This window comes from Triturus cristatus, chromosome 4_2 (assembly GCF_964204655.1).
Source record: "Triturus cristatus chromosome 4_2, aTriCri1.1, whole genome shotgun sequence".
In the NCBI taxonomy this organism is placed as follows: domain Eukaryota; kingdom Metazoa; phylum Chordata; class Amphibia; order Caudata; family Salamandridae; genus Triturus; species Triturus cristatus.
This window is the reverse complement of record NC_140586.1, coordinates 86145805-86164296: the sequence shown is the minus strand read 5'-3', so window position 1 is coordinate 86164296 and position 18492 is coordinate 86145805. Positions and strand designations below refer to the sequence as shown.

The following is an 18492-nucleotide window of genomic DNA, read 5'->3' as shown; positions in this document are numbered from 1 at the left end:
ACTGTTTATTCACTGTTTTTTTAAATTTATTTATAAATTAGTGCGTTCTTACATCTCTGCTGTGTGTGTAGATAAGTAGTTACATTTAGCTTTATTTTCTGGGCTGGGTTTCTCACTTGGGAAAACATGCTAACACACAGCCTATGTAAGAGGGCCTTGGTTTTCCTTCTGTAACTTTCACTTGTAGTCTGGAACTTTTTGGTTTCTGATGGTGGAGCCTCACCCAGAATAGGTGAAAATGGCAGAGGCAAGCCAGGTGCTTTTTTTTTTTTAACAACAAATTTTACTTGGTCATTTTGCAGTATATTGGGCGGAAACCCCACAGTGACACGCATGATCATTTTGACCATATATACGTCAATAACCATTTCCATGAAGGTATACAAATCCTGCCAAACATGCAGTTAAACCAAAAATAAGAACAATATGCAGAAAGTGGTCAAAATCCGAGGTATAGCACATGATTCAACAGATTCCCCATATTCAGCCCAGCAAAATATCGACAAATGATAGATTTTGGGGTGATGCATGGCAGGGATCGAAGGAAGCCAGGTGCTTTTTTATGGTCTTTCCTGTCACTTTCCCTCCTTCCACCTTGTAAAGCACCAGCCTCTGGAAGCAGAATGGAATATACTGCTATGTAGTATTCGTATCATGCGAGAGAGCTTGCACGACACTGCCCTCTTGGCCTGCCACACTACATGACCAGTGAGGTACTGTTCAAACAGTACAGTTATTGACACTCAAATTACTTAGAACCTTGACAGTTTGTTTAATTGTACTTTATTAAACTAGTGGTTTGCCCATTATCTGTTCTCTAAGGTGTTTGGAATACAAGAGGAAGGGCACTGAACATGTTACGATTTTGGTCATTTGAGAGAGCTGCATGTTCAAAATGGAGGAGTTTTCATTGAGCTATGCATGTGTGTAAAAAGGAGTGCGTTTATAGAGCGGTCTATGAGTCTAAACGCAATGCGTTGAAAGGGCTGTGCATTGGTCGGAATGGAGGGGAATTTATGGTGAACACGTTTGGTTCAAAATCGAGATGTGTTGGCAGGGCTATTTGTGAGCTAAAATTCTAAATGTTTATGTGGGGGGGTTTATATAGGTAAAATTATAGATTTGTGTATGATCAGAATGGAGATCTATTTACAGAGCTATATTTGTGCCAATGTGGAGGTGTATATTCAGATCTGTGTATGACAAAATGGAGGTAGAATGTCAAAGCTGTATGGGTCAAAATGGCAGCACGTTGACAGCACTTTGTATGCTTTTAGGGTGAAGATGCTTTGTGGCCATGCATGGGGCAAAATGAAGCTGCTTTGGTGGTTTTAAATCTTTTTTTAACAATATATAAAAAAATAACCGTTACATACACGTTATTTTACCAAGGGCTTACATGAGCATCTCAGTGTGCAGATGGTGTTATGTTCAAAATCCAAACATTGCACCAGATTCCATTAGACCAGGAAGTTATCATATTTTCCTAGATACGAATCATCACCCCAATGCACCATGAGTGATAGCGTGACTATATTTTGGAATGTTAAAGACCCTGATGCACTACTATGCGTGGCACTCATGCCGCAGCTCCTCCATTCCCATATCTCCCACGCTCTGGGTATCTGGTATCCTGCACCTCTATTTGGTCTGTCACCCCAGTGAGGGCATCATCTTGCTCCTCTGTCTGTATCGTGGTCTACAGGGGTATATCCTCCGTTGCCCTCTTGAGGACCCACATTGGATCCCATTCCCAGGACCCCATGTTTGGCCCCCCTGGGCCTGATCCACTTTGTCACCCATTGTTTCGCTAAAAGTAATCCTAGCATAGTAAACCAGTGCTTGCATTTTCATTCTTTTCTGTTGTCGTATGATGCCTAATCTACAGAGTATAGGGTTGCACTTATATGGAAGTCTAGACTATCTGTGCACTAACTGGTGCCAGTAAGCAGTGACTCATTAGCAGCCCATGCCATGTATACGAATGAGGCTTCGCTAGTATATGATAGTTTAAAAGTAAGCTGCAATGACAGCAGTGTAATGCTCAAAATGGAGTCAATTTGATCGAGCTTTGTATAGGTCAAAAGTGTAGCGCGTTGGTTTAGAAAAATAAAGTGTAGTTAATGTATTGGTAGAGCTGTGGAAGGGCCACAGTGGAGGTGCATTGGCAGAACTGATGACCCTTTGAAGATTATTTTCCTGCATTCTCGTTGCTAGTTAACTACAGCTTCTTTCTGAATCCTGAAGGGGAAGTGTGAAATGGTGACGTTTAAAATATAGGCAGGTCAGATGTCGGGCAAGAACTGCTACCCATCCTATTTTGTTTTGAAAGAAATGTCTTGGTTGACCATGCTCGCCTAGCACCATTGAGAAAAAAACTGAACCAGACGGGGAGCTCAAAACAAGAGTTATTTCTGTTGTATATTTATTTCGGCTTCAAGTACTCCTGCTCTCTGTTCAGTACAGCGGCAGAAAGCATGGTATGCAATTAGACCAATGTCTTACCCTGCCACACCAGAAACCTGCAATGCCTTCTCCTTCCTTCCATTCCGCTGTTCACCTGAGCTCCCTTCTCTTGTTTCGGTCATCAATAGTGTGAGATGTTTCGTTTTCAAAGGCAATGTTGAGATGAAGCGTTCTCTACCTTTGAAAATTGTCATATGCATATTGCCTATGCACTGCATGTAACTAATTCATTGGAACTTTTGATCCCTTGTAATATTGGAACCAATATGCCTGCTAACCATGAGGAGTCTCTAAATGAAGCAACTGGAAGTATCATAAAGGCGGCCGCTCAAGAAACCTGTTGTTTAATGTCAAAAAGAAAATGCTTAGAAACAATACTTAGTTTGTGCCCAAAAGTTCTAATAACGTGTCTTTCAGTCATTGAGTCGCATTAAAATTCATAAACGGTTGAATATATCAGCACTTGTGAAAGGTTCCGAAAAACATTATTTTTTATCTGCTGTTTCAAAATTAGTCACAATTTTGACAAAATCAAGGCAGTAGGAAATGCCATGTACTCATTTTTTTCCCCCTAATTTCGGTCAGCCATATTAGTCTGTAAGACATATTGGACTGCGAATAACAGTTTTGATACATTAAACTAAAAATACAAGTTTAAAAAAGAAATTTAACCTGGAAACGCAAATCTAGCAGCAAATGGAGCTCCCTATGTACTCTGGAACCATGATGGAAAAAATTACCCTGCACCTTTAAGTATCTCCTGGGACTGAGACTGGGTTGTCCCACCATGCTCAGCTGATTCGTTGAGGCAGTCATTTTGTGCTCACAGAGCAAGAATTTCTGAAATACTTTTCCAAATATTAATTGGACTGATTACTCAGTTTTCCTATTTTTTTTTAAACTCACGACTCTGAAGGACATTATCTTGACTTTCCATTAATTCAAAAACACCCCATTCTTTCCCCAGGTATAACGAATATAGCATAGAGGAGTATTTAAAATTATTTCTCTTATCTGACTTTCACTAAACAAATTGCCTCACAAGGACTGCCGTCTATGATAGGCCACTTAGGATCCTGGAGATTCTTCAAGGTGCAAAATCTTATTTTCCAATGTTATTTCAGTCTCTGTGAGGAGACCGGTTTTCTGTCTTATTTTCTATTCCTTATTAGTTTTCTTCCAAAAGTGTTGTTTTCAATCTAATTTATTTTACAGAATTATTTGGCTAATTGGCAATGGAAATAAGAAAATGTTGACTCCTATAGGGCTTGGTTTTGTTCAAAGTTCTTTTTTTTTTTTTTTTTTTTTTTTGAAACCGTTTATTGCAATCTCAAATATATACAGGTACGGCCTACAACCTGCCGGCCGGCCGCTAAAATGACAGAAATAAATGACATATATACAATAAGGCACTTGGCGTTACAAAGACGCTAAAGCAGGAGGTATCAGCAACGTGGGCCACATGACTCTGAGCCCACAATACGGTTTCGTTTTATACAACACAACAACATAAAACCACACCCGCAAGGCAACCCGAGAGCGAAAATGACAACATACGCTCCTCAAATGGGGGGACCCCAACCATACACTAAAATCGAAGGAGGGGAAGGGGAATAGGATTGTTCAAAGTTCTTAAACAAAATGTTGAATCATCACTTTTTTTTTTCATTTGAAAAAACACCATCTGATGGATAGTTCTAACTGCAGATTCCTCACATTTAGCATGTTCCCTGTGCGCCAGACTGGCTCCAGACGTTTTCATAGCAGTGCTTCTGCAGGCATCTAGGTGGTGATGAATGGATCAGTGTTGGTCTTGTTTCGCCCCAAAAGTGAGGGAGCAGTGCTGCATTTAAGCACCTTCCATAGCGTCAACATGGTTATTTTCTTTCCATGCCTTTGAACACCGATCCAAAGCTCTGCTATCTTTTTCATCAGTTGACTAATCCTCCAAAATTCCATTTCCAGGGAACATTGTCCCTACCGACTACAACATAGTTCAAACCGTGCTGTGACTGTCAAACAGCTGTCGTAGATGTACTCGGATGATGTATGCCTTTGGGGTTTGGATTCCGGCACAACTTGTTGAACATGAAGAGGGGATCTGATAACATGGTGCATGTTGCCGAACATCGAAAGACTTCACAGCATAAGTCCTGTTTCAAGTCAAGAGAGCCCTTGAGGATACTCCTGCGACAGTTCTTCGCAGTCAAAGTACAAGTAGAAAAAAAAGTTGAAGTAGGACTCTGCCATATCACTCCCCTCCGTCTAAAGAGGAGTCGCAAGGGCATCAAAGTGCCAGTCTATCTCGCTCCTGATCTTCAATTGAGGATGTGTTTATTCAACTGATCCAGAAGCAATTTCCTTGGCCATTGGCAATGCTGCAGCAGGTCGCTGACTTTTAAGAGACCTTGCTGTATATTTTTGCCACTCTTCTGCCTCCGTCTAACATGCTTTTGGGCCGCAAGGATCTGCAGGGTCCTCCAGTCTTGTTACTGCCAGCTGATCAGTTTTGTGAGCCCCTGGAACCTGTTTAGCTTTCCACAGCAACTAAGATGCCAACTTTTATTACAGCTCCTAGACCTGTGTTGGTTCTTTCTTCACCAACTTGATCTCACCAGCGCTGGAGTTTGATCCCCTGCCAATCCTGGTATCTGACCCTGAGCCACTGGCTTGCCCCTGCCGAAAATTGCTCTTTGACTCCACTCCAGCGCTTCCAGTTCCCCTACTTTCTGATTCACACAACAGGCTTCCTTTGCCACAGAGCCGTTTACAGAGGCTCCATCTTTTTGGCTCAGATTCTGACTAGAGTTTACCTTCACCTGATGAAGATGATGACGATTATTATGATGATGATGATGATGATGATGATGATGACAATGGTAATGATGGGGATAATGTGCCCCCAAATTTCAATTACAGTAGTCTCTACATGCTGTAAACTTTTTTTTTTTTAATTAATCTTTTTATTAACAATTGGAATCAACATTGCTTGGCAAATCACAGTACAATCGCATAATTCTGAGCGATATATTTTGGGCAAGCGAAAGTGCATGTTTTACAACAATCGGTAACGTGTGTCATATCTAAATTGTTTCATCGTGGGCTGGTTGTAGAAGGTGGGGCGCAGATGTACCCTCTGTGTGCGTTCCAGTCAGACCATATGTGGGACCATTTTTTGGGGCAACCCCTAGCTACGTATACATATTTTTCTCGGTGCATGCACCAATCCATATTCTTTTTACATGCGGACACCACTGGTGCTCGCACTGCCCCCCATTTCTGTGCTATATTCCTTTTAGCTACCATGAACCCCACCGTGGCCCATGTGATACGTGAGTTGTTGAGATCTGTGGGTTCCCACACGTTGAGGAGACATCTCTTGGCCTCCCGTGGAAGTGCGTTCGGCTATACCTCATCCATCACCTCGTGAATCTTAATACCTCTGTATATAAGTACATTCCCACAGTATGTGGAGGAATGTGCCCCTACTCCCGCATCCCCTCCTGCACCGGTCATCCATTGCTCTCCCCATCCGTACCAGGCCAGGTCCTGTGATATAGATTCGGTGTAGTATTTTAAGTTGCACCAGCCTTAGCCGGGCAGCGATAGCAACCTCACGTGGGGAGGCTAGTGCGCTTGTCCAATCCTAGTCATCTAGGATTATTCCGTCTCTTTCCCACTTTTCCCGCAGTTTCAAGAGTGGATCTCCAGTGTGGTTTACTTACTTTTTGTAGGTGAGTGATATGGCTTTCGTTGGTAAGTATCCATCAAGGAGTCTGTCCTCAAGGGGTGAACAGTCTGGGAGGACGTCTCCATTCCGCAAACAGGATTGCAACGCATGACGGATCTGTAATACATGCTGTATACTTAAAAGAGGGCCACTAGGCTTGATATTTTCCCTGACTTAGGGTTAATTTGGCCCTTGCACCTCCTACAGAGGTGAGGGCTTCATTTACGCTAGGAATTAGATTAGCAACTAGGTCTTGGACCTACATTTTCATTCTGTTGACGTGAAGACAAATGGCTTACTGAGGTTTTGCGCTCCCAGCCAGCCCTTCTTCAATGTAATGAACCTCTGATTGACACTCTTATGGGACCTTGGGCTAGACCTTGCTCTCGCCCACTGGTAAACAGGCAGGTGGCCAGACACCACAATCTGCGCTTTGTGACTCAGATGTTCTTACACAGCTCCCTACTCCTAAGGGTTTGATGGTCCACGCTACCACCAGCAAAATTAATCCTAATTTATTCCCCACAACTACTCAAGAGAAATGGTGGAATTGGATTGAGGCATTCAGGAAGTGGATGTTCTTTTGTCCAGTTTGGCACTGCAGTCAGTCAGTGTGGTTTGCTTATTAGGCTGTTGCATGCACACCCTCTGTCTTTTCGTGATCGGGATGGGGTTAAGCAGACATTGCACAGGTCCCCAGGGATACCATTTTTCCTAGACCTCCCACCCCTTCTGGATCAGTCCCCAAGCCACTTTAGTTTGTCCCCAGTGGCACAAAACCAACCAGTGGGAGGCAGAATTAGACCTTTCCTGCCACAGTGGCAGTCTGTTGCATCCAGCATATGGGCCTTGCAGATCGCCCAGCTGATTCATGCCCTCCTGTTTCTTTCTGACCCACCAAAAGCTTCTTCCTACACCAGAGCAGCTTTCAGAGATGCACCCATTTATCTTTATGACTGAGGTGCAAGCTCTACTTGCCAAAGGGAGGGTGATGGGCTCTAAAGCAGGAATGGTTTGTTACTCCTGCTAGTTTTTCATGCCTAAGAAGTACAGAGGCCTTTCCATATGGCTGTCCTGAAGTCCCACATACATTACCTGCGGTTCAAGTTCAGCTTAGAGGATTTTCAGCTGGCCGTGCTCCCCTTCAACCTCATCTATGCCCCTCAGATGTTCACGATGGCGGTGGTCGCTGCAAATTTTCGGAGGTTTGGAGTTATATCAGTTTTTCCCTACCCTCAGCAACTGACTGTTTTAAAGGCCGACTTCCCACAGTCAGCCATAGACTACCTCCAGATGACTGCAAACCTCTTGGTATTGTTGGGGCTTTCAATTAACATGCTAAAGTTGCATTTAACTGCTTCGCAAACATTTCCTTTTATAGGAGCTGTCTGGGCACAGTGCAGTTCAGGACCTTTCCTCTGCTGCAAGCAGTCCAGTTCATTTGGTCTAGGAATCAGATGTTTCAGCCTTGGTCATGATCTCTTTGCTAGTGACTCTGAGGCTTTGTGGTCTGTTAGCCTCATGCATCCTGCTTGTCCACATTACCAGGTGGCAGATGAGAGCTCTGCAGTGGAATCTCAAGTCAAGTAAGGCTAATGAACGGACAACACTACCACCATGTGGTACTGCAACAAGCAAGGCCGAGTGGGGTCCTTGGTCCCGTCCAAGAGGCACTGCACCTCTGGAGGCGACTAGAGTGTCAGGGCATCTTCCTCATCCTGAAGCAACTGGTAGGATCTCTAAATGTCAGGGCGAACGTGCTTAGCCGCGACGCCTGGTAGATCACGCATGGTGATTTTTGTCCCAGAGTGCTGGGCATCTTCCATCAGTAGAGAGAACCCTTGCTGGATCTTTTCACCGCCATTGAGAATGCACAGTGTCAAAACATCTGCATTGGTGTCCCCAAGAACGCTTTCTCTTGGAAATGCATTCAGCCAGGACTGAAGGCTCTCTCGATCAGAGCTGAGGTTGCTACTACTTTGTTGGCATGCAGAGTGCCTATTATCCAGTATTAGGGTATCTTTCATAGATTCATATGCCTGAATCATTCCCCGTCGTCGGGATGGGAGTCCCCGGTACATAAGAAAAGTAATGTCTCACTAGACATATAGAGAGAGATAGGCCAAAGGCCTCACATTAGTAACATATCCAAGTCCTTTTGTAATGAGGACCAAACTCTAGAGAACAGCCAATCAGCTATCACCACCCTCTGGAACCTTCCTGGAAGGAGCTCTAGTCCCTCAGATTTTCTACCGCACGTCGTGCTAAGGGAGTCTCCACTGAGCTCTGCTCCGTTTTTCCTTGCTTCTGGTATTCAAATGGATTTTTCTTCACAATTACTTCTTCTGAGTGAAGTCTACTCTGTCTTCATGTCACACTCCTAAGAAAGGCCTTTTTAGGCCATGTGCTTCCTGCAATAAGAAGAGACTGCATGTCGACGACCAGCATAAATAAAGACTGCCTCTACTGTCTCTATCCGGACCATTCCTCCTAAGACTGTAAGGTATGTCGTACCTTTTCATCAAAGATTCTTAAAGACCGTGAGGGACGGCTTTTAATTTGGCTGCAGAGGCTTAAGGACAAAGCATACCCCTTGTCTTCTGAGGAGAGTGAGGGCTCAACGAAGTCTTCAGGAACCTCACTGAAAATGTCCAGAGATGCTTCTCCAGGTCCTTCTTCGCAGCCCCCTCAAAAGAAGATGCAGAAAAAGTCTTCGGAGGCACAACTTGACGCTTTGCCGTACAAGGATCCTCCGCTGAGGATTGTACACACCTTTAAAAAACCTACTTCAGCCCCGTCGACGACAAAATCGCCATCTATAGCTGTGGGAGTAACCTAGACGACGACAGTCTCTACACTCTTGGCGTCGTCAGCATCGAACTCGTCGACGACGGCTGTTGTTCCATTGCCGTCGACGATCAAGATTAAAAAATCGTCGTCGACGTCCAAGTCAGTGTCGAGTACGTCGACAAGGGGTGTTACATCGACGTCTCTTCCATCGTCGCTGATGGTGACTTTGTCGACGGGGACTTCGTCGACGCTACCTTTGTCAACGCTATCATCGGTTGTGTCCGTTGGTGTTTCCTCGTCGGTGATGACTACACCAACGACGGCCTCATCGACGACACCAAAATCAACGGTGGACAGTGCATATGTTCACCTCAAGGTCACCAAGCAGGGTCCAGCCATTACCTCCGTCTCACCTTTTGGATGAGGAGGAGGATTCAGATGAGGGCAGCATGTTCAGGGCTGCAACAAGTCCCTCTGAACTTCACGTCAAGTACCAGGAGGACTCGGACTATGACGAGCAAGACGCAGAAAATCAGGCATATTATCCGGACGACAGCCATCTTCGCCAACAACCCATGGTTTGTCTCCCTGCGTCTTTGGTTTCTGACCTCCAATTTTTGATTTCTGAATACAAGCAGAGGTTTCCCACTTCTGCTCCGTCTTCTACTCCAGTTCTCTCTCCGCCTCCACGTTTACAAGGTTCCGCCTCCACCGGCTATGCCTGTTACAATACCATCTCCCCCTTCCACGGATGAGGAGGATGACCACCAACAAGAGGAGGGAGAGGTTCATGAGTCCCAATCATCTCATGATGAGTGGGACGACTACGTCATCCCTTTTCCGGCGTCTCCAGTGCCTCCTGAAGCAGATTCGCCTCCTAAGGATATTGGGGGTTTTCACAATGTCTTGGAAAGGGCTGCACAGCGTTTCCAAATTCCTATGCCTTCACCAGCAGGACTGTTTCTTGTATGACTTAAAGGAACCTTTTCAAAAATCGGTGAGATCTGTGCCGATCATAGACTACATCTGGGATCAAGGCATTAAAATCATGCAAAATTCTTCTACGGTTCCCCCAGTGTTGCCTCGTTTGGATAAAAAGTACAGAGCTCCAGACACCGCTCCAGCCTGTCTTACTTGACATCCCAAGTCTGACTTCGTCATCACTCAGGCAGCTCAGCAGAGATCTAAAAACCCTTCTGCTCCACTTTCAGCCCCTCCAGATAGGGAGGGCAGACGCCTGGACAACATTGGGAAGCGTTTTTCTTCCATGTCTGCATTGACTGTGCGTGCGTCTAATTCCTTAGCGTTGTTGGGACGCTACAACAGGCAGATGTGGGCGGACATTACACCATACTTGGAGGCCCTGCCGGCCGACTCTAAAGCGGAGGCAAAGAAAATTTGGTTGGAGGGAGAACTTTCGGCTTCCGAAATAGATTGTGCGATTGATTGCGCCTCTACTGGTTTATGCCAATTGGCTGGGGCTGCCGTCCCCTGCCGCCAAGTTTGGCTTAAGGCGACAACATTCAGACCAGAACTCCAGACGAAGATTTTAGATATGCCTTATGATGGCCAATTGCTTTTTGGCACTCATATTGATTAAGCCCTTCAGGGCATAAAAAAGGATACTGGCACGGCCAGGGCTTTGGGTACCCTTCAATTTAAAAAAAAAAAAACTTTTCGAGGCTCACGGGGTAGAGGTCAGTCTTCCGCTAGGGGAACCTACCAGCAGTATCGGTCTTCCTATTCTTCTTCCAACCAGCAATATCGACCACAGTTTCAACAGCGCCAACAGCAGCAATCTCAATACAATAAGTCCTCCTTTCGTGGAAAGGGAGGACGACAGAAGGATTCTGCCCGGCGTCAATGACTTTTGTCTACCGCCGGTCTCCTTTTCCTCTCCTTCCTCCAGAGTAGGAGGAAGAATTTCCCATTTCCTACACAGTTGGAAACAGAATACAACGGACCGTTGGGTTCTTCAACTGGTACAATTTGGACACTCACTGGAGTTCATTCAGATTCCTCTGCAGACCCCTCCTCGACCTATGCTTCACAAGAATCTGCGCCTTTTACACCTGGAAATCTCACTAATGCTCCAGAAAGGTACTATAGAGCGGGTTCCTCTTCGCCAGCGGGAGAAAGGTTTTTACTCCCGTTTTTTCATGGTGCGCAAAAAGGAGAAGAAATGGAGGCCGATTCTAGATTTGAGAAGTCTCAACAAATTCTTAAAGAAACAATCGTTTCACATGGTTACCATTCAAGAAGTGGGAAAATCAGTCCCAGGAGGGGCAATCGCAGCATAAATTCAGTAGTGAGCCTAGCGAGTACGCCACTTGCTTGGCTCCCTACTGAATTTGTGCTGCGATTGCACTGTGGTACTTACCCGACCTTACACGTTGCCCCTCTTGGGACTGATTTTCCCTGTTCCAGCCGGGACGGAAGTACAACCGGCAGAGTGACACACCATTCTGCCTTTACTTGCCCATTAGCCCTGAAGAAGTCGTGGGTTAACTCCTTGACGGAACACGTGTTGGCTGGGCATTTGGTCACCGAATAAATCCGCCAAGGAAGAAAACACTCGTCAACGTATTACGGTGTACTGATTTCTTGTTCAATTGAATTCTTTTATTCTTTTACTTACAGTATTTTATACTGCTAACTCTGTACACGTGTGCACAGATTTTCTATTTTGCTGTACCAAGACTTCGGTCTACCTAAGGGGTTTAGGGTTTTCCCCTCATCTGTAGCACCGTATATATTCTACCTGATACTGACGTTCACACGCAGAGGCGCCATCACGCACCGCATACTAGAAACACCACGCAAGATTATACCATTCAAGAAGTGCTCCAACTTCTCAATGCAAACTACTTCATGGTATCTTCGGATCTTCAAGATGCCTACTTCCATATCCCTATCCACAGGAATCACAAAAAATGTCTGAGGTTCGCTGTGGCAGGCAGGCAGGCATTACCAATTCCGAGTCCTGCCTTTCGGACTCAAGTCAGCCCCTCGCATCTTCACAAAGTTCCTTTCTCCAGTGGCTGCATACCTCCAGCAGCAACGTCACCAAGTTTTTCCCTATCTCGACGACTGGCTCGTCAAAGCACCTTCTCTGGACGGCGCAAGCAGATCTTCCAACGCCGGTTTGCAGCTTTTCAGTCGCTTGGGGCTCACTCTCAATCTAGACAAATCCAGCCTGCAACTGTCAACGGATAACGTTTCTGGGTGCTATTCTCGATACAAACCAGAGGAAAGCTTTCCCATCACAAGAGCGACAGTGCAAACTTCTCCACTTGGCGAACTGCATAAAATCCAGGAAGTTTCTCACAGTGCGCCTGTTCAAATCTCTTCTCGGGATGATGTTATCCTGTATTCTGCTGGTTCCCTACTGTCGCCTCCACGTGCGCCCTCTCCAGGAGTCACTATCCGATCAGTGGATTCAAGCCGGAGGAACCTTCGATGTCGTTCAGGTGACCCCCCAGATGGTCACTGCTCTGCAGAGGTGGACTCGTCCACGGAATCTTTCTCAAGGCCTGCCTTTCTTGCTTCAAGCCTCTCCACAAATAATCACAACGGATGCGTCCTTGGAGGGTTGGGGAGCATTTCTCCAGGAACTTCGGATCAGCGGAAAGTGGTCTCCTTCTGAACGGAAACTTCACATAAACCTCCTCGGGCTGTTAATCTGGCCCTCCTGGCGTTCTTTCCCAGGTTCAAAGGTTCTCTGGTGCTTGTCCGGACGAACAATACCACAACAATGCACTACCTGAACAAACAGGGGGGGTACTCGTTCACTGCCACTCTCTCGCAAATCTCAAAAGATCTGGAACTGGTTACTTCAACACATTTCCCTCTGAGCGGAGTATGTTAAAGGAACAGACAGTGTGCTGGCCGATTCACTAAGCAGGCAACAAACAACATGTCAGAATGGGAATTGAACCAGCAGGTTCTCAACGGCCTATTCTCTCAATGGGGCACACCTCTCTTGGACCTATTTGCCACCCAGCACAACGCCAAATGCCAAAACTACGCAAGTTGGCATCCCCAACGGGGATCTCTAGGGAATGCATTTTTGATAGCATGGTTCAACGTCTTTGCTTACGTTTTTCCACCGAGTCCCCCGATTCCCAGGGTCCTCAGGAAGTTGAAGGCAGAACCCTGCACGCTGATCCTGATCGTGCCAGCGTGGCCTCGCCAGCATTGGTTCACAGACGTCCATCTTCTCTCCCTGGAACCGCCAATTCCGTTGAAGCCTTTTCCTTCTCTCCTCACAATGGACCGGGAACGAGTCCGACATCCGGATCCAGCATCTCTCAAATTATCGGCTTGGCTCCTGAGTTCCGAGAGTTCCATGGCTTAGACATTCCTCCAGACTGCTGGGCGGTTCTGGCTCTGGCTTGAGCAGACAGTACACACAAAACATATTCCTTGAAATGGATAAGATTCTGCATCTGGTGTAAGTCTGTGAATATACATCCTTTCACTTCTTCTCCAGAACAAATATTGTCTTATCTTTTTTATCTGGCGACTTCAGGTCTGGCTCACGCCTCTAATAAGGTTCACCTGGCAGCGATATCCTCTTTCAGGAGATCTTCTACGGGTCCTTCTCTTTGGTCACATAGACTGATTAAACAATTTCTCAAAGGTCTGTTTAGGACTTTCCCTCCCGTGATATCTCCACCTCCAGCTTGGCAACTCAACATCGTTCTTGCTCAGCTTATGAAATACCCTTTTGAGCCGATGCACAGAGCCAACCTCAAGTTTCTCTCTTGGAAAACAACACTGCTTCTAGCCCTTACGCCTGGAAGGCGAGTACGCAAAATTAATGCATTCTCAATTCAAGACCCTTTTCTTCAATTCAAACATGATAGGGTTATACTTCGGATTAATCCCAAGTTTGTTCCCAAGGTCCCGTCAGACTCACCTCAATGAGCCTATAGTCTTACGAATCTTTTTTCCGAATCCTCAAACGGCGGCAGAAAGGGCTCTGCATTCACTGGATCTTAAAAGCTGCCTTAAATTCTACCTTGATAGGACAAAGATGTTCCGCAAATCCAACCAACTCTTTGTGGGTTACAGTCTACCTCGAAAAAGTTTTCCACTTACTAAACAGAGTATTTCTAGGTGGATCTATGCCGCTATTACTTTCTGTCACCAGCAAGCAGGCCATCCCTTGCACTCAACAGTTCATGACCATTCCACTAGGGCGATTTCTACCTCCATGGCACTCTTTGCGGGTGTGCCTATCACAGACATTTGCAGAGCGGCAACATGGAAGACGCCGCATACATTTACCAAGCATTACTGCTTTGATACGGAAATTATGAAGGATGCTGCAGTGGGACAGGTGGTGTTACGTCATCCATTTCGATAGAGGTGAGCCTTCTTTTCATCCCACCATCCTTTCCTTTACATGCACGTTTCTCCATTGTGTTTTCTACTGTTTTCTTTTGATTGCATTTTGTTACTTCTCTGCTTTCGCATTGATATGTTATTATCTGATGAATTTGTGCATTCTGTTCCCTCCGAAATGTGCCTATCATTGCTTGCTATTCTGAATCTATGAAAGATACCCTAATACTGGATAAGAAATGCGTTACTTACCTGTAACTGCAGTTATCCAGTATTGGTATCTTTCATAGATTCACATGCAACCCACCCACCTCCCCTGGAAGGGCTCACCTGGTTCTCTCAGTGATAAATCTACTTAGCACTGTGCTTACGAAAATCTGAGGGACTAGCGCTCCTTCCAGGAAGGTTCCAGAGGGTGGTGATGGCTGATTGGTTGTTCTCTAGTTTGGTCCTCATTACAAAAGGACCTGGATATGTTACTAATGTGAGGCCTTTGGCGTATCTCTCTATATGTCTAGTGAGACATTACTTTTCTTATGAACCGGGGATTCCCATCCCGACGACGGGGAATGATTCAGGTATGTGAATCTATGAAAGATACCAATACTGGATAACTGTAGTTACAGGTAGGTAACGCACTTCTTCTTGACACTGTCAGGCTGCAATGTTGGTGTTGGTGCACATGTTCACATAGCACTACTGCCTTGACTCTGTGTCCAAATGGAAGGGCATTTTACCTATTTGTTCCTGCGGGACTTTATGGTCTGTGTACACTCCACCTACCCTACAGCTTGGGAGGTACTGCTTTGGTATTTATTCTAATGGTGAGAAATCTTCGGTTAGAAGTATCTGTTAAAAGAAGTTACTTACCTTTGATAAGTCTTTCTGGTGGATACTCCATCCAACTACAGATTCCTTACTACCTCCCACCTCTTTTCTGTGGAGTGGTCTCTTTTCACCATCTAAAAAGTTTCCAAATCTGAGATCTGCACATTGGTACTGAAAACTGTTCTGTGCTCTTCGTCTGAGGGTGAAGAAAGAGTTGAGCAAGAATCTGACGTCATTCCGCAGCGGTGGCTCCACTCCTTCAATACCTGGGAAGAATCAGGCCAACGTGGAGCTGCACAGCACCACATAGGAGCGTGTGAGAGCCCTGTTGTGAAAACATCCTTATTTAATCTGGCGTTTGAGGTTGGCTATTCTCACGGAGAGCAATCTGTTAGATAGAATATTCATCAGAAAGAGCATTACCAAAGGTAAGTAACTTGCTCTTCTTGAATTTTACACCTGTGCATAAGGTGCTCAGTTGTTAATTCAGAAAGGATATTCATGAAAAAGAACACGGATTCCAAAGTAACATTTCCTTATACCTCTCGTTTAATTTGTCCTGGGGAGAAAAGAAGTGCATTATGATTCTCTCAGAATTCAATATGCTAGACTACCAAATTATTGCATTTCTTCTTGGTAACGAAAGATCTGATTTACTTACGAGTAACTACTAAATCTGATAAAGACTTCCAGCTGCAGATTCCTTACCTTAGTATAATCCCTAGGCGTCAGACTGGATCCGGAATCTTCCGTTCTTTTTTTTCTGTGCCAATTAGTGCAGATCCATAGAAGAGCTCCCCTCAGTCTTTTTTTGACTGCCTCTTTTTCAACTTTTTTGTGTTAAAGGTTAGAGATTTGTTTCCTGGTGCGTTAAAGATATCCGCAGTGAAATCTGCTTACAAGCCATGCAGTGCCTGTCACTGACAGATGTCTGTAATGGACCTGCATTTAGTCTGCCTCTTGTGCTTTGAGCGCAGTCATGACGGTGAGACCTGCTTTGATTTGCTGCGCCATGCACAACAAGGTTATGAGGGCGGGGTTTCTCAACCTCCTTGACGCTTGACAGGCGACGCCGTGATGCTCAAGGTCTCTGTCGAGAGGAAGGTCCCATGATCGGTCAAGGAACCCCACTCCCAAGTGCTCATCGTTGCAGTCGAGGTTGTCTGGGAGGTCGAGTAAGTCCCAAAAACGCAACAAGTCGAAGAGATGTTCGACTTCACCACATCCGTTTAAGTCCTCTGATGAGGGAGCGTCAACACATGGGGCGTAGCTCTGTGGTGGAGCCTGCGCCTTCTCCGCGCTCCACAGTTTCCTGGAGGCAGAGTAACCCCCACCCAGTTACGTGAAATTTGAGGCCATGCTCCTCATATATGGGCTTCTGTCCCTGCTGGAGCTCCATCAAGAGCACAGGCTCTAGAGAGGGGCCCCTACTGGTCAACCACTGGCAGGTTCACCCCAGGCACCAGTCGGGTTCCTTGGATCCATGGTTGGATCCGAAGCGGCACCGGTCGAGCACATTGGCCTTCCCCGGCTTCAGTGCTGATCTCCCCAGTGCTGCCAATGCCCCAAGGTGGTGCCATTCCCATCGTCATCCCCCTAACCCGATACGTAGTCGGACCGGTGTCGTCCAGTGCCAATGGGAGGCAGACTCCCCATGCGGGAGCCAGTGCCTTATTTCTTTAATTGGCCTGGGTTGGGAGACTAATAGGAGGGGTGGGTGGACCCATTATGGATACCAGTTAGTAGAGCCTGAGGCAGCTGGTATGAGGATCTGGCGGATGCCAGTGGTCTGGACACCGCCTCAGATACTGGCCTGCTCTGTCCTCCTACCATGGCTATGGAGGACAGTGGCTCATTTGCAATGGTGGTGCAGAGCGCGGCTGAGGTCTTGGACCTTCAGCTACCCTCAGTGGCAGTCAAGACGAACGTCCTGACTGGGGGTCTTAAGAGTTACCCCTTCCAAACCTTTACTCCCATTCAGTGAAGCCCTTACTGATGTCCTTCTCAGGGACTTGTCCAAGCTCTGCACAGGGGCTCCTGTGCATAGGACAATTGCCCACTGCCCCGCCCCAGTGGACCCCAGTTTCCTCACCCGGCACCCCACTCTGGAGGGTTTGGTGATCCAGGCCTCCACATCCAAGATTAACCCTGCCGCATTCCCTACCACTCTACTGGATAGGGAAGGGCAGGATACCTTGGGGAAGAGAATGTTCTACTCCGCCAGCCTGGTTCTGCAGTCGTTGAACACCGCATGCATCTTGGGTCGATACTCCCATACCATCTGGAACGCAGTTGCGCAAGTGCTGCCCATGGTCTTGGAAAAGGCCTGAGCCATACTCTCCCAAGCTATTGCTGATAGTAGAGACGCTGCCAAGTTCACCATCTGATGTGGACTGGGTACGAACAACTGGCTGGACAGAGTGTTTTAATCCTCATTGGCCCTTAGGCGGCATGCCTGGCTGGCCCTTAGGCGGCATGCCTGGCTGAGAACCACTGGCTTTTCAGGGGATGTCCAAACCTTTCTCATGGACATACCCTTTGATGGGTCTCGGTTGTTTGGAGAGTAGGTGGACTGTGCTTGAGCACTTTAAAGATAGCAGAGCTACTGCCAGGTCCTCTGGCCTTTCCATAGCCCCATGCCAACCCCAGTCCACCTTCAGTCACTTACTTGACAACAGGAGGGACTTCCAACTACGTCTTTACATTCTTAGCCACACCGGCTAGGAATCCTCACAACCTTGCTGTGGCCGATGGCGCGGTTGCCACCGACCACGCAGAACATGCAGTCAGAGGTCTAGCCAGCCCATCATCCCTCCGACAACTGCAGCCTCCAAACCCCTTTAATATGCCCTCCGAGGATTGGGAGTGGGAGGGCTGGATATGCTATAACCTGCACCACTGGAGGACAATTACATCAGACTGTTGGGTTTTGCAGGTTGTCCAAAGGAGCTGTTCCGTCCCCTTTGAGACCACTCATCCACCCATGCAACGACAAGCTGACGTAGGGCCACCTATCCTTCCTTCATCAGGAGTTGTTGGCTCTCTTGTTCAAGGGAGCTAGAGAGAAGATGCCGGCATCAGAAGTAGATTGTAGTTGCTACTTCTGCTACTTGCTGGTGCCCAAAAAGGATGGAGGACTCCGTCCTATTTTAGACCTGCACCTTCTCGCTGGACTTGCAGCACACTTATTTTCACATCCCTGTCCTGAATGCTCACAGGCGCTACTTGTAGTTCAGAGTAGGCCAAGAGCACTTTCAGTGTGCCCAGCTCCCCTTCGGCCTTACCAGTGCCCCTAGAGTGTTCACAAAAGGGATGGCAGTGGTTGCAGC

At 46.5% G+C, this 18492-nt stretch overlaps 1 protein-coding gene across 4 annotated transcripts in view; it reads left to right on the top strand.

Moving 5' to 3' along the window:
- DNM2 (dynamin 2) overlaps nt 1-18492 on the top strand; it is a 752889-nt gene that overhangs the window by 191395 nt on the left and 543002 nt on the right. The window lies entirely within an intron of this gene.